The sequence below is a fragment of the Procambarus clarkii genome, chromosome 64, assembly GCF_040958095.1.
Source record: "Procambarus clarkii isolate CNS0578487 chromosome 64, FALCON_Pclarkii_2.0, whole genome shotgun sequence".
In the NCBI taxonomy this organism is placed as follows: Eukaryota; Metazoa; Arthropoda; class Malacostraca; order Decapoda; family Cambaridae; genus Procambarus; species Procambarus clarkii.
The window spans coordinates 26,814,797-26,831,871 of record NC_091213.1 but is presented as its reverse complement, the minus strand read 5'-3'; positions in this window follow the sequence as shown (position 1 = coordinate 26,831,871).

Sequence of the window (17,075 nt, the reverse complement as noted above, 5' to 3'; positions counted from 1 at the left end):
TTCTCATGAGTAGGCTGGCCGTTTTTCTGGTTTTATAATAAATCGTCAGTTGTATCCTCTGATTTTTGTCTGTAGGGATAACGTTTCTATTAACAATATCTTTCAGGACCCTTTCCTCCGTTTTATGAGCTGTGGAAAAGAAGTTCCTGTAAAATAGTCTAATAGGGGGTATAGGTGTTGTGTTGGTTGTCTCTTCAGAGGTTGCATGGTGTTTCACTTTCCTTCTTATGATGTCTTCGACGAAACTATTTTAGAAGCCGTTGTTGACTAGGACCTGCCTTACCCTACAGAGTTCTTCGTCGACTTGCTTCCATTCAGAGCTGTGGCTGAGAGCACGGTCGACATATGCGTTAACAACACTCCTTTTGTACCTATCTGGGCAGTCGCTTTTGGCATTTAGGCACATTCCTATGTTCGTTTCCTTAGTGTAGACTGTAGTGTGGAAACCTCCGCTCTTTTCCATGACTGTTACATCTAGAAAGGGCAGCTTCTCATCCTTTTCCATCTCATAAGTGAAACGCAGCACGGAACTCCGCTCAAATGCCTCCTTCAACTCCTGCAGATGTCTGACATCAGGTACCTGTGTAAAAATGTCGTCAACATACCTGCAGTATATGGCCGGTTTCATGTTCATGTCGACTAAGACTTTTTGCTCGATGGTACCCATGTAGAAGTTTGCAAACAGGACACCTAGGGGAGAACCCAAGGGCCAAGAGATGGCTTCCTGAACCTTGCAGGAATTAACCTCACTGAGGACCAAGTCACTCTCCTAAATCTGGGCATAAACTGTCACGTTATGTCCAGACCGAGTGAGATGGCCCAGAAAGTAGAGTTGGAAATTCTGTTGGACAACATATTCGACCTCGAGACACAAAAGAAGGTCACTACCAAAGATACCTTACAAGCAGAACTTATTGCAGAAGGAGGAAAGAATCGAGGCAATTACAGAAGCACCATACTGTCCCCCGAGCTCAAAGCGGCAGCTAAAATCCTTCGTGAGAACAAGGAGATAGTTGTCAGGAGAGGTGACAAGTCGCCAATATATGTCATTCTTTAAAAAGACGAATATCTGGCGAAAATGAACCTCATACTCTCTGACCAAACTAAGTTCCAAAGGGTAACGAAGGACACTACAGCCGAATTGAAAGCAAAGGTCAACAAACTGATCGAAACTGTGAACGCCAAGAAATCCGGACTCCACCTGCCAAAGATCATTGGGGAATATAAACCTGGATATGCGTATGGAAATGTCAAGACACACAAGCCTGGAAACCCACTTCGGCCAATCATTAGCCAGATACCCACACCCACGTACAGACTGGCGAAGCGACTCAACGGCCTGCTGACTCCTTATGTTCCTTGCGCCTTCAGCCTGAAGTCTCCAAAGGAATTTGTTGACTTACTGCGGGGCACACGGGCCACAGGGATAAGAGCCTCGTTGGACGTAGAATCGATGTTCACTAATGTACCAGAGGACGAGACAATCGGGATGATAGCCGACAGAGTGTATCGTGATCCAGCCTGTACTCCTCTTGACATACCAGAAAATATCCTAAGGAAACTACTCCAAGCTTGTACTAAAGAGGCACCCTTCTTGAGCCCGGATGAGCACATGTATAAGCAAGTAGATGGGGTCGCCATGGGTTGTCCCCTAGGTGTCCTGTTTGCAAACTTCTACATGGGTACCATCGAGCAAAAAGTCTTAGTCGACATGAACATGAAACCGGCCATATACTGCAGGTATGTTGACGACATTTTTACACAGGTACCTGATGTCAGACATCTGCAGGAGTTGAAGGAGGCATTTGAGCGGAGTTCCGTGCTGCGTTTCACTTATGAGATGGAAAAGGATGGGAAGCTGCCCTTTCTAGATGTAACAGTCATGGAAAAGAGCGGAGGTTTCCACACTGCAGTCTACACTAAGGAAACGAACATAGGAATGTGCCTAAATGCCAATAGCGACTGCCCAGATAGGTACAAAAGGAGTGTTGTTAACGCATATGTCGACCGTGCTCTCAGCCACAGCTCAGAATGGAAGCAAGTCGACGAAGAACTCTGTAGGGTGAGGCAGGTCCTAGTCAACAACGGCTTCTCCAATGGTTTCGCCGAAGACATCATAAGAAGAAAAGTGAAACGCCATGCAACCTCTGAAGAGACAACTAACACAACATCTATACCCCCTATTAGACTATTTTACAGGAACTTCTTTTCCACAGCTCATAAAACGGAGGAAAGGGTCCTGAAAGATATTGTTAATAGAAACGTTATTCCTACAGACAAAAATCAGAGGATACAACTGACGATTTACTATAAAACCAGAAAAACGGCCAACCTACTCATGAGAAACTCTCCAGACACAAAACAGAACGCTTTAAAAGAGACTAACGTCGTCTATGCCTTCAAATGCCCTCTTGGGGACTGTAAGCTCCAAAAAAACCAGTATATAGGCAAGACAACAACATCTCTTTCTAGGCGTTTAACGATGCATAAGCAACAGGGCTCCATTAAGGAACATATAATCTCTTCCCACAACCAAACCATCGCCAGAGAAATCCTAGTAAACAACACAGAAATCATCGATAGATACAGCGATAGCAGGCGGCTTGACGTTTGCGAGGCATTACACATCAAGAAGTCAACACCAGCAATCAACAGCCAATTAATGCGCAACTATATTCTACCCACCTCAAGACTCCGCTCCAATATAGAAGCATCAAGAAATATGGACCAATAGGCTTTCTACAATCACTTCTATTCAATACCCATTGTTTCATGTTCTGGCTTTTGTTGATGAAATTAATACCTTATTAAATACCACCTCACCCCATCCACCTCACTCAAATGTAGATATAAACAAAATCGGAGATGTGTAAGTTCTATTCAGTTGTGTATGTGTTAACTAAAGTCTTTGAAAATGTAATAAGTTTTACGAAACGCGCTCAAGTGTCGCTTCAGACTAGAAATAAAAATGAATTTTGGAGAATTGATTTTTGAATTACCTCCAACAGTGAAAAGAAATGTACGAAAGATTGAGAAAATTCGTGTTAGAATTATTAATCTTACTTTTTCGGTCATATTTAATAATATATATATATATATATATATATATATATATATATATATATATATATATATATATATATATATATATGTCGTACCTATTAGCCAGAACGCACTTCTGGGCCTACTATGCAAGGCCCGATTTGCCTAATAAGCCAAGTTTTCATGAATTAATTGTTTCTCGACTACCTAACCTAACCTAGCTTTTTCGGCTACCTAACCTAACCTAACCTATAAAGATAGGTTAGGTTAGGTAGGGTTGGTTAGGTTCGGTCATATATCTACGTTAATTTTACCTCCAATAAAAAAAAATTGACCTCATACATAATGAAATGGGTAGCTTTATCATTTCCTAAGAAAAAAATTAGAGAAATTATATTAATTCATGAAAACTTGGCTTATTAGGCAAATTGGGCCTTGCATAGTAGGCCAAAAAGTGCGTTCTGGCTACTAGGTACGACATATACATATATATATATATATATATATATATATATATATATATATATATATATATATATATATATATATATATATATATATATGTCGTACCTAGTAGCCAGAACTCACTTTTCAGCCTACAATGCAAGGCCCGATTTGCCTAATAAGCCAAGTTTTCATGAATTAATATATTTTCTCTAATTTTTTTCTTATGAAATGATAAAGCAACCCATTTCATTATGTAAGAGGTCAATTTTTTTTTATTGGAGTTAAAATTAACGTAGATATATGACAGAACCTAACCAACCCTACCTAACCTAACCTAACCTATCTCTATAGGTTAGGTTAGGTTAGGTAGCCGAAAAACTTAGGTTAGGTTAGGTTAGGTAGGTTAGGTAGTCGAAAAGCAATTAATTCATGAAAACTTGGCTTATTAGGCAAATCGGGCCTTGCATAGTAGGCTCAGAAGTGAGTTCTGGCTACTAGGTACGACATATATATATATATATATATATATATATATATATATATATATATATATATATATATATATATATATATATATATATATATATATATATATATATATATATATATATATATATATAAAGTGTGTGTGTGTGCGTGTGTGTGTGTGTGTGTGTGTGTGTGTGTGTGTGTGTGTGTGTGTAGTTAAAAAGTACAAGATAATTATAAGATTAAGCTTGAGGAGTGTTGAGAGGGAGTACGAGGCCTGTCAGCGGGTTGATCTTTTCTGTATTCACTTTTTCATGCTCAACTTTGGGTAATAAAATTTCTATTGTGAGTAAAGAAGTTTTGAGTCAAGATGTGGCCTTGATGGAGAGACCTGCTTCACTTGTTCGCCTTTATTGGTCCCCAGTTGTCAAGTCATTACCACAGGTGAACACGAGACGGTACGCTGTCTGCATATCTTGCTCCTAATGGCCCCATTATCATGGTAATGAGCTATTGATCGGCCGGGTGGTTTTCTCCTCTGTAATTTTCACCCAACATTTCGCTGAAGATGTTCCATAAAAGGTAAGTAAGAACGTCATTGTTGAACCTTTTATTCTGTCTCGAGTCATCAACACTTTTATTAACATGCAGTTCAGAAGTACTTTCTCGGTAGCTTGAAATACACTCATTACAGTGGCTTCTTCATTGATGTATATAATTACGGCATGTAAAACATGCACATTACATCGTCTTGTAAAGCCTGTATATAATCGAGGGTTGCAGGCACAATACAGTGTCTTCTAATACAGGCATATATAACTGCAGGTTACAATATAAGCACATTACAGTACTCAGCAAGTTGTATTAACCTAATTGTGCTTGTGGGGGGGGGGGGCTGTCTCCGGCTCTTTGGTCTCACTTCTCAGCTCTTGATCAACAGGTTCCTCATCCAGTTGGGCTCCATCATATATACATTTGACACTGTGTATGGAGTCAGCCTCCACCACATCACTTCCTAACACATTCCATGTGTTAAATATTATGACACGCAAAAAATGTCCTAATGCCTCTGTGGTCCATTTGGGACCTCAGTTTCCACCCGTGTCCCCTGGTGCGCGTGTCACCCGTGTCCCTTGGTGCGTGTGCCACCCGTGTCCCCTTGTGCGCGTGTCACCCGTGTCCCTTGGTGCGTGTGCCACCCGTGTCCCCTTGTGCGCGTGTCACCCGTGTCCCTTGGTGCGTGTGCCACCCGTGTCCCCTTGTGCGCGTGTCACCCGTGTCCCCCTGGTGCGTGTGCCACCCGTGTCCCCTTGTGCGCGTGTCACCCGTGTCCCTTGGTGCGTGCGCCACCCGTGTCCCCTGGTGCGTGTGTCACCCGTGTCCCTTGGTGCGTGTGCCACCCGTGTCCCCTAGTGCGCGTGTCACCCGTGTCCCCCTGGTGCGTGTGCCACCCGTGTCCCCTGGTGCGTGTGTCACCCGTGTCCCCTTGTGCGTGTGCCACCCGTGTCCCCCTGGTGCGTGTGTCACCCGTGTCTCCCTGGTGCGTGTGCCACCCGTGTCCCCTTGTGCGTGTGCCACCCGTGTCCCCCTGGTGCGTGTGTCACCCGTGTCCCCTGGTGCGCGTGTCACCTGTGTCCCCCTGGTGCGTGTGCCACCCGTGTCTCCTTGTGCGCGTGTCACCCGTGTCCCCCTGGTGCGTGTGCCACCTGTGTCCCCTTGTGCGTGTGCCACCCGTGTCCCCTGGTGCGTGTGTCACCTCTGTCCCCTGGTGCGTGTGCCACCTGTGTCCCCCTGGTGCGTGTGTCACCTCTGTCCCCTGGTGCGTGTGCCACCTGTGTCCCCCTGGTGCGTGTGTCACCTGTGTCCCCTGGTGCGTGTGCCACCTGTGTCCCCTGGTGCGTGTGCCACCTCTGTCCCCTGGTGCGTGTGCCACCTGTGTCCCCTGGTGCGTGTGCCACCTGTGTCCCCTGGTGCGTGTGCCACCTGTGTCCCCTGGTGCGTGTGCCACCTGTGTCCCCTGGTGCGTGTGTCACCTGTGTCCCCCTGGTGCGTGTGCCACCTCTGTCCCCTGGTGCGTGTGCCACCTCTGTCCCCTGGTGCGTGTGTCACCTGTGTCCCCCTGGTGCGTGTGCCACCTGTGTCCCCTGGTGCGTGTGCCACCTGTGTCCCCTGGTGCGTGTGCCACCTGTGTCCCCTGGTGCGTGTGTCACCTCTGTCCCCTGGTGCGTGTGCCACCTGTGTCCCCCTGGTGCGTGTGTCACCTGTGTCCCCTGGTGCGTGTGCCACCTGTGTCCCCTGGTGCGTGTGTCACCTCTGTCCCCTGGTGCGTGTGCCACCTGTGTCCCCTGGTGCGTGTGCCACCTGTGTCCCCCTGGTGCGTGTGTCACCTGTGTCCCCTGGTGCGTGTGCCACCTGTGTCCCCTGGTGCGTGTGTCACCTGTGTCCCGTTGTGCGTGTATCACCTGTGTCCCCCTGGTGCGTGTGCCACCTGTGTCCCCCCTGGTGCGTGTGCCACCAGTGCTAGGGGAGGGAATTATCAGGAGAATGCACCTAGCCATTACGACTATATATAACTTGGTACGGGTCAGGAAAAGGATTTGGGGTGGGACAGGAGGAAAGGAATGATCCCTAACCACTTCGACGGTCGGGGATTGAACACCGACCTGCATGAAGCGAGACCGTCGCTCTACCGTCAAGATCAAGTGGTTGGGCACCACCCGTGCTAAATGGCCTATCTTTATTTACCCTGTCAGTTCCCTAGAGAGTTTAGTAAGTCATAATAGCAGATCCTATAATCTTGTGTCTTCATGCAACGTGAGGTTCAATGCACCTTTCCATGTAACTTACACCTTGTAGTACCGGGACCAGTCTGGTGGCACACCTTGCAGTACCGGGACCAGTCTGGTGGCACACCTTGTAGTACCGGGACCAGTCTGGTGGCACACCTTGTAGTACCGGGACGAGTCTGGTGGCACACCTTGTAGTACTGTGACCAGTCTGGTGGCACACCTTGTAGTACCGGGACCAGTCTGGTGGCACACCTTGTAGTACCGGGACCAGTCTGGTGGCACACCTTGTAGTACCGGGACCAGTCTGGTGGCACACCTTGTAGTACAGGGACCAGTCTGGTGGCACACCTTGTAGTACCGGGACCAGTCTGGTGGCACACCTTGTAGTACCGGGACCAGTCTGGTGGCACACCTTGTAGTACCGGGACCAGTCTGGTGGCACACCTTGTAGTACCGGGACCAGTCTGGTGGCACACCTTGTAGAACCGGGACCAGTCTGGTGGCACACCTTGTAGTACCGGGACCAGTCTGGTGGCACACCTTGTAGTACCGGGACCAGTCTGGTGGCACACCTTGTAGTACCGGGACCAGTCTGGTGGCACACCTTGTAGTACCGGGACCAGTCTGGTGGCACACCTTGTAGTACCGGGACCAGTCTGGTGGCACACCTTGTAGTACCGGGACCACTCTGGTGGCACACCTTGTAGTACCGGGACCAGTCTGGTGGCACACCTTGTAGTACCGGGACCACTCTGGTGGCACACCTTGTAGTACCGGGACCAGTCTGGTGGCACACCTTGTTGTACTGGGACAATTCCGGTGGCACACCTTGCACGGGAGCCGGTCGGCCGAGCGGACAGCACACTGGACTTGTGATCCTGTGGTCCCGAGTTCGATCCCGGGCGCCAGCGAGAAACAATGGGCAGAGTATCTTTCACCCTATGCCCCTGTTACCTAGCAGTAAAATAGGTAACTGGGTGTTAGTCAGCTGTCACGGGCTGCTTTCTGGGGGTGGAGGCCTAGTCATGGACCGGGCCGCGGGACACTAAAGCCCCGAAATCATCTCAAGAATCTCAAGATAACCGGGAAGCTGGATTACTGAACCCATACTGGTAGTGTTACACCCATACTGGTGGTGTTACACCCATACTGGTGGTGTTACACCCATACTGGTGGTGTGTTACACCCATACTGGTGGTGTTACACCCATACTGGTGGTGGTGTTACACCCATACTGGTGGTGTTACACCCATACTGGTGGTGTTACACCCATACTGGTGGTGTGTTACACCCATACTGGTGGTGTGTTACACCCATACTGGTGGTGTTACACCCATACTGGTGGTGTTACACCCATACTGGTGGTGGTGTTACACCCATACTGGTGGTGTTACACCCATACTGGTGGTGTTACACCCATACTGGTGGTGTGTTACACCCATACTGGTGGTGTGTTACACCCATACTGGTGGTGTGTTACACCCATACTGGTGGTGTGTTACACCCATACTGGTGGTGTTACACCCATACTGGTGGTGGTGTTACACCCATACTGGTGGTGTTACACCCATACTGGTGGTGTTACACCCATACTGGTGGTGTGTTACACCCATACTGGTGGTGTGTTACACCCATACTGGTGGTGTTACACCCATACTGGTGGTGTTACACCCATACTGGTGGTGGTGTTACACCCATACTGGTGGTGTGTTACACCCATACTGGTGGTGTGTTACACCATACTGGTGGTGTTACACCCATACAGGTGGGGGTGTTACACCCATACTGGTAGTGTTACAACCATACTGGTGGTGGTGTTACACCCATACTGGTGGTGGTGTTACACCCATACTGGTGGTGTTACACCCATACTGGTGGTGGTGTTACACCCATACTGGTGGTGGTGTTACACACATACTGGTGGTGTGTTACACCCATACTGGTGGTGTTACACCCATACTGGTGGTGTGTTACACGCATACTGGTGGTGTGTTACACCCATACTGGTGGTGTTACACCCATACTGGTGGTGTGTTACACCCATACTGGTGGTGTGTTACACCCATACTGGTGGTGTGTTACACCCATACTTCTCGTGTTACACCCATACTGGTGGTGTGTTACACCCATACTGGTGGTGTGTTACACCATACTGGTGGTGTTACACCCTTACTGGTGCTGGTGTTACACCCATACTGGTAGTGTGTTACACCCATACTGGTGGTGTGTTTCACCCATACTGGTGGTGTGTTACACCCATACTGGTGGTGTTACACCCATACTGGTGGTGTGTTACACCCATACTTATGGTGTGTTACACCCATACTGGTGGTGTTGCACCCATACTGGTGGTGTGTTACACCCATACTGGTGGTGTGTTACACCCATACTGGTGGTGTGTTACACCCATACTGGTGGTTTGTTACACCCATACTGGTGGTGTGTTACCCCCATACTGGTAGTGTTACACACATACTGGTGGTGTGTTACACCCATACTGGTGGTGTTACACCCATACTGGTGGTGGTGTTACACCCATACTGGTGGTGTTACACCCATACTGGTGGTGTTACACCCATACTGGTGGTGTGTTACACCCATACTGGTGGTGTGTTACACCCATACTGGTAGTGTTACACCCATACTGGTAGTGTTACACCCATACTGGTGGTGTGTTACACCCATGCTGGTGGTGTGTTACACATATACTGGTGGTGTTACACCCATACTGGTGGTGTGTTACACCCATACTGGTGGTGTGTTACACCCATACTGGTAGTGTTACACCCATACTGGTAGTGTTACACCCATACTGGTGGTGTGTTACACCCATGCTGGTGGTGTGTTACACCCATACTGGTGGTGTTACACCCATACTGGTGGTGTGTTACTCCTATACTGGTGGTGTGTTACACCCATAATGGTGGTGTGTTACACCCATACTGGTGGTGTGTTACACACATACTGGTGGTTTGTTACACCCATACTGGTAGTGTTACAACCATACTGGTGGTGTGTTACACCCATACTGGTGGTGTTACACCCATACTGGTGGTGTGTTACACCCATACTGGTGTTGTGTTACACCCATACTGGTGGTGTTGCACCCATACTGGTGGTGGTGTTACACCCATATTGGTGGTGTTACACCCATACTGGTGGTGTGTTACACACATACTGGTGGTGTGTTACACCCATACTGGTAGTGTTACACCCATACTGGTGGTGTGTTACACCCATACTGGTGGTGTTACACCCATACTGGTGGTGTGTTACACCCATACTGGTGGTGTGTTACACCCATACTGGTGGTGTGTTACACCCATACTGGTGGTGTTGCACCCATACTGGTGGTGGTGTTACACCCATATTGGTGGTGTTACACCCATACTGGTGGTGGTGTTACAACCATACTAGAGGTGTTACACACATACTAGGTGTGTTACACTATTCTGGTGGTGTGTTACACCCATACTGGTGGTGTGTTACACCCATACTGGTGGTGTGTTACACCCATACTGGTGGTGTTACACCCATACTGGTGGTGTTACACACATTCTGTGTGTGATACACCATACTGGTGGTGTGTTACACCCATACTTGTGGTGTGTTACACCCATACTGGTGGTGTGTTACACCCATACTGGTGGTGTGTTACACCCATACTGGTGGTGTGTTACACCCATACTGGTGGTGTGTTACACCCATACTGGTAGTGTTACACCCATACTGGTGGTGTGTTACACCCATACTGGTGGTGTTACACCCTTACTGGTGGTGTTACACCCATACTGGTGGTGGTGTTACACCCATACTGGTGGTGTGATACACCCATACTGGTGGTGTGTTACACCCATACTGGTGGTGGTGTTACACCCATACAGGTGGTGTGATACACCCATACTGGTGGTGTGTTACACCCATACTGGTGGTGTGTTACACCCATACTGGTGGTGTTACACCCATACTGGTGGTAGTGTTACACTCATACTGGTGGTGGTGTTACACCCATACTGCTGGTGTGTTACACCCATACTGGTGGTGTGTTACACCAATACTGGTGGTGTGTTACACCCATACTGGTGGTGTTACACCCATACTGGTGGTAGTGTTACACTCATACTGGTGGTGGTGTTACACCCATACTGGTGGTGTGTTACACCATACTGGTGGTGTTACACCCATACAGGTGGGGGTGTTACACCCATACTGGTAGTGTTACAGCCATACTGGTGGTGTGTTACACCCATACTGGTGGTGTTACACCCATACTGGTGTTGTGTTACACCCATACTGGTGGTGTTACACCCATACTGGGGGTGTTTACACACATACTGGTGGTGTATTACACCATACTGGTGGTGTGTTACACCAATACTGGTGGTGTTTTACAGGCATACTGGTAGTGTTACACCCATACTGGTGGTGTGTTACACCCATACTGGTGGTGTTACACCCATACTGGTGGTGGTGTTACACCCATACTGGTGGTGTGTTACACACATACTGGTGGTGTGTTACACCATACTGGTGGTGTGTTACACCCATACTGGTGGTGTGTTACACCATACTGGTGGTGTGTTACACCCATACTGGTGGTGTGTTACACCATACTGGTGGGGTGTTACACCCATACTGGTGGGGTGTTACACCCATACTGGTAGGTGTGTTACACCCATACTGGTGGTGTGTTACACACATACTGGTGGTGTGTTACACCTATACTGGTGGTGTGTTACACCCACACTGTGGTGTGTTACACCCATACTGGTGGTGTGTTACACCCATACTGGTGGTGTGTTACACCCATACTAGGTGGTGTGTTACACGCATACTGGTGGTGTGTTACACCCATACTGGTGGTGTGTTACACCCATACTGGTGGTGTGTTACACCCATACTTGTGGTGTTACACCCATACTGGTGGTGTGTTACACCCATACTGGTGGTGTTACACCCATACTGGTGGTGTTACACCCATACTGGTGCTGGTGTTACACCCATACTGGTAGTGTGTTACACCCATACTGGTGGTGTGTTTCACCCATACTGGTGGTGTGTTACACCCATACTGGTGGTGTTACACCCATACTGGTGGTGTGTTACACCCATACTGGTGGTGTGTTACACCCATACTGGTGTTGTTGCACCTATACTGGTGGTGTGTTACACCCATACTGGTGGTGTTTTACACCCATACTGGTGGTGTGTTTACACCCCTACTGGTGGGTTGTGTTACACCCATACTGGTGGTGTGTTACACCCATACTGGTAGTGTTACACACATACTGGTGGTGTGTTACACCCATACTGGTGGTGTTACACCCATACTGGTGGTGGTGTTACACCCATACTGGTGGTGTTACACCCATACTGGTGGTGTTACACCCATACTGGTGGGTGTGTTACACATATACTGGTGGTGTGTTACACCCATATTGTTAGTGTTACACCATACTGTAGGTGTTACACCCATACTGGTGGTGTCGTTACACCCATGCTGGTGGTGTGTTACACATATACTGGTGGTGTTACACCATATGGTGGTTGTTTACACCCATACTGGTGGTGTGTTACACCCATACTGGTAGTGTTACACCCATACTGGTAGTGTTACACCATACGGTGGTGTGTTACACCGATGACTGGTGTTGTGTACACCCATACTGGTGGTGTTACACCCATACTGGTGGTGGTGTTACTACCACACTGGTGGTGTGTTACACCCATACTGGTGGTGTGTTACACCCATACTGGTGGTGTGTTACACACATACTGGTGGTTTGTTACACCCATACTGGTAGTGTTACACCCATACTGGTGGTGTGTTACACACATACTGGTGGTGTGTTACACCCATACTGTGTAGTGTTACACCATACTGGTGGTGTGTTACACCATACTGGTGGTGTTTACACCCATACTGGTGGTGTGTTACACCATACTGGTGGTGTGTTACACCCATACTGGTGGTGTGTTACACCCATACTGGTGGTGTGTTACACACATACTGGTGGTTTGTTACACCCATACTGGTAGTGTTACACCCATACTGGTGGTGTGTTACACACATACTGGTGGTGTGTTACACCCATACTGGTAGTGTTACACCCATACTGGTGGTGTGTTACACCCATACTGGTGGTGTTACACCCATACTGGTGGTGTGTTACACCCATACTGGTGGTGTGTTACACCCATACTGGTGGTGTGTTACACCCATACTGGTGGTGTTGCACCCATACTGGTAGTGGTGTTACACCCATATTGGTGGTGTTACACCCATACTGGTGGTGGTGTTACACCCATACTGGAGGTGTTACACACATACTGGGTGTGTTACACCATTCTGGTGGTGTGTTACACCCATACTGGTGGTGTGTTACACCCATACTGGTGGTGTGTTACACCCATACTGGTGGTGTGTTACACCCATACTGGTGGTGTTACACCCATACTGGTGGTGTTACACACATACTGGGTGTGTTACACCATACTGATGGTGTGTTACACCCATACTGGTGGTGTGTTACACCCATACTGGTGGTGTGTTTCACCCATACTGGTGGTGTGTTACACCCATACTGGTGGTGTGTTACACCCATACTGGTGGTGTGTTACACCCATACTGGTAGTGTTACACCCATACTGGTGGTGTGTTACACCCATACTGGTGGTGTTACACCCATACTGGTGGTGTTACACCCATACTGGTGGTGTGATACACCCATACTGGTGGTGTGTTACACCCATACTGGTGGTGGTGTTACACCCATACTGGTGGTGTGATACACCCATACTGGTGGTGTGTTACACCCATACTGGTGGTGTGTTACACCCATACTGGTGGTGTTACACCCATACTGGTGGTAGTGTTACATTCATACTGGTGGTGGTGTTACACCCATACTGGTGGTGTGTTACACCCATACTGGTGGTGTGTTACACCCATACTGGTGGTGTGTTACACCCATACTGGAGGTGTTACACCCATACTGGTGGTAGTGTTACACTCATACTGGTGGTGGTGTTACACCCATACTGGTGGTGTGTTACACCATACTGGTGGTGTTACACCCATACAGGTGGGGGTGTTACACCCATACTGGTAGTGTTACAGCCATACTGGTGGTGTGTTACACCCATACTGGTGGTGTTACACCCATACTGGTGGTGTGTTACACCCATACTGGTGGTGTTACACCCATACTGGGGGTGTTACACACATACTGGGTGTATTACACCATACTGGTGGTGTGTTACACCAATACTGGTGGTGTGTTACAGGCATACTGGTAGTGTTACACCCATACTGGTGGTGTGTTACACCCATACTGGTGGTGTTACACCCATACTGGTGGTGGTGTTACACCCATACTGGTGGTGTGTTACACCCATCCTGGTGGTGGTGTTACACCTATACTTGTGGTGTTACACACATACTGGTGGTGTGTACACCATACTGGTGGTGTGTTACACCCATACTGGTGGTGTTACACCCATACAGGTGGGGGTGTTACACCCATACTGGTAGTGTTACACCCATACTGGTGGTGTGTTACACACATACTGGTGGTGTGTTACACCATACTGGTGGTGTGCTACACCCATACTGGTGGTGTGTTACACCATACTGGTGGTGTTACACCCATACAGGTGGGGGTGTTACACCCATACTGGTAGTGTTACACCCATACTGGTGGTGTGTTACACACCATACTGGTGGTGTGTTTACACCTATACTGGTGGTGTGTTACACCCACAACTAGTTGTGGTTGTGTTACACCCATACTGGTGGTGTGTTACACCCATACTGGTGGTGTGTTACACCCATACAGGTGGTGTGTTACACGCATACTGGTGGTGTGTTACACCCATACTGGTGGTGTGTTACACCCATACTGGTGGTGTGTTACACCAATACTTGTGGTGTTACACCCATACTGGGTGGGTGTGTTACAGCCCATACTGGTGGTGTTACACCATACTGGTGGTGGTGTTACACCCATACTGTGGTGTTACACTCCATATACTGGTGGTGTGTTACACCCATACTGGTGCGTGTGTTACACCCCTACTGGTGGTTGTGTTGCCACCCATACTGGTAGAGTCGTGTTACAACCCATTACTGGTGGTGTGTTTTTTAGCAACCCCATACTGGCTGGTGTAGTTACACCCATACTGGTGGTTTTGTTACACCTAATACTTGGTGGTGTGTTACAGCCATTACTGCGTAGTGTTACACACATTTACTGGGTCGTGTATTCCCACCATACTGGGTGGTGTGTTACACCATATACTCGAGCTGGTGTGTTACACCCATACTGGTGGTGTTACACCCATACTGGTGGTGTTACACACATACTGGGTTTGTTACACCATACTGGTGGTGTGTTACACCCATACTGGTGGTGTTACACCCATACTGGTGGTGTGTTACACCCATACTGGTGGTGTGTTACCCATACTGGTTGTGTGTTACACTCATACTGGTGGTGTGTTACACCCATACTGTAGTGTTACACCCATACTGGGGTGTGTTACACCCATACTGGTGGTGTTACACCCATACTGGTGGTGTTACACCTATACTGGTGGTGGTATTACATCCATACTGGTGGTGTGATACACCCATAATGGTGGTGTGTTACACCCATACTGGTGGTGGTGTTACACCCATACTGGTGGTGTGATACACCCATACTGGTGGTGTTACATCCATACTGGTGGTAGTGTTACACTCATACTGGTGGTGGTGTTACACCCATACTGGTGGTGTGTTACACAATACTAGTGGTGTTACACCCATACGTGGTGGTGTTACACCCATACTGTAGTGTTACACCCATACTGGTGGTGTGTTACACACATACTGGTGGTGTGTTACACCTATACTGGTTGGTGTGTTTTACACCCATACTGGTGGTGTGTTACACCCATACTGGTGGTGTGTTAAACCATACTGGTGGTGTGTTACACCCATACTGGTGGTGTGTTACAGCCATACTGGTAGTGTTTACATCCATACTGGTGGTGTGTTACACCCATACTGGTGGTGTTTACACCCATTACTGGTGTTGGTGTTACACCATACTGGTGGTGTGTTACACCCATTCTGGTGGTGGTGTTACACCCATACTTGTGGTGTTACACACATACTGGTGGTGTGTTACACCATACTGGTGGTGTGTTACACCCATACTGGTGGTGTGTTACACCATACTGGTGGTGTTACACCCATACAGGTGGGGGTGTTACACCCATACTGGTAGTGTTACACCCATACTGGTGGTGTGTTACATACATAATGGTGGTGTGTTACACCTATACTGGTGGTGTGTTTACCCATACTGGTGGTGTGTTACACCCATACTGGTGGTGTGTTACACCCATACTGGTGGTGTGTTACACCCATACTGGTGGTGTGTTACACCCATACTGGTGGTGTGTTACACCTATGCTGGTGGTGTGTTACACCCATACTGGTGGTGTGTTACACCCATACTGTTGGTGTTACACACATACTAGTAGTGTTACACCCATACTGGTGGTGTGTTACACCCATACTGGTGGTGTTACACCCATACTGGTGGTGTGTTACACCCATACTGGTGGTGTGTTACACCCATACTGGTGGTGTGTTACACCCATACTGGTGGTGTGTTACACCCATACTGGTGGTGTGTAACACCCATACTGTTGGTGTTACACACATACTAGTGGTGTTACACCCATACTGGTGGTGTGTTACACCCATACTGGTGGTGTGTTACACCCATACTGGTGGTGTGTTACACCCATACTGGTGGTGTGTTACACCCATACTGGTGGTGGTGTTACACCCATATTGGTGGTGTTACACCCATACTGGTGGTGTTACACCCATACTGGTGGTAGTGTTACACTCATACTGGTGGTGGTGTTACACCCATACTGGTGGTGTGTTACACCATACTGGTGGTGTTACACCCATACAGGTGGCGGTGTTACACCCATACTGGTAGTGTTACAGCCATAATGGTGGTGTGTTACACCCATACTGGTGGTGTTACACCCATACTGGTGGTGTGTTACACCCATACTGGTGGTGTTACACCCATACTGGGGGTGTTACACACATACTGGGTGTATTACACCATACTGGTGGTGTGTTACACCAATACTGGTGGTGTGTTACAGCCATACTGGTAGTGTTACACCCATACTGGTGGTGTATTACACCATACTGGTGGTGTGTTACACCAATACTGGTGGTGTGTTACAGCCATACTGGTAGTGTTACACCCATACTGGTGGTGTGTTACACCCATACTGGTGGTGTTACACCCA